Raw genomic sequence first — 1,146 nt, 5'->3', positions numbered from 1 at the left:
CAATGATCATGGGTGCATCTATTCTTTCAAATTAGTGTTTCAGGTTTCTTCAGCTATATCCTAGAAGTGGAGCCTGAGTCAAAAGCAGTTATATTTTTAATTTTTTGAGGAAACTTCATAATACTTTACACAATAGCTGAGCCAATCTGCATTCCCACCAAGAGTACATGAAGGTTCTCTTTTCTCTACATCCTCACCAGCACTTATTGTTTGTTGATTTATTGATGATAGCAATTCTGACAGGTGTGAGGTGATATCTCATTGTGGTTTTTAATTTGCATTTCTCTGATGATTAGTGATATTGGGCATATTTTCATATGTCTATTGGCCATCTGTATGTCCTCTTTGGAGAAGTGTCTATTTAAGTCCTTTGCCCATTTTTAAATTGGATTGTTTGTTCTTTTGGTATTGAGTTCTTTATAAATTTAGGATATTACCCCCTTATTAGATGTATCATTGGTGAATATGTTCTCCCATGCAGTGAGTTTTCTTTTTATTTTGTTGATGGTTTCCTTTGCTGCGCAGAAGTTTTTTAGTTTGACATGGTCCCATTTGTTTATATTTTCTTTTGTTTCCCTCGCCCAAGGAGATAATCAATAAAAATGTTACTAAGAAATGTTCGAGATTTTACTGCCTATGTTTTCTTCTAGGATTTTTATGATATCAAGTCTTACATTTAAGTCTTTAATTCATTTTGAGTTTGTTCTTGTATATGACATAAGAAGGTGGTCTAATTTCATGTTTGGCATGTATCTGTCCAATTTTTTCAACACCATTTATTGAATAGACTGTCTTTATCCCATTGTATGTTCTTGCCCCCTTGTCAAATATTAATTGCCCATATAGGCAGGAGTTTATTTCTGAGCTCTGTATTCTGTTCCATTGATCTATCTGTCTGTTTTTATGACAGTACCATACTATTTTGATTTTTATGGCCTGCAGTATAGTTTGATATCAGGCAGCATGATTCCTCCAACTTTGTTCTTCTTTCTCAAGATTGCTGTGCCCTTGGGGGTCTTTTGTGGTTTCATATACATTTTTGGATTATTTGTTCTAGTTCTGTGAAATATGCCATTGGTATTTTGGTAGGAATTGTGCTGAATCTATAGATTGCTTTGGGTAGTATGGACATTATAACAATGTTTA

Source organism: Myotis lucifugus, unplaced genomic scaffold (assembly GCF_000147115.1).
Source record: "Myotis lucifugus unplaced genomic scaffold, Myoluc2.0 scaffold_2551, whole genome shotgun sequence".
In the NCBI taxonomy this organism is placed as follows: Eukaryota; Metazoa; Chordata; class Mammalia; order Chiroptera; family Vespertilionidae; genus Myotis; species Myotis lucifugus.
Note: the sequence above shows the minus strand (reverse complement) of the source record.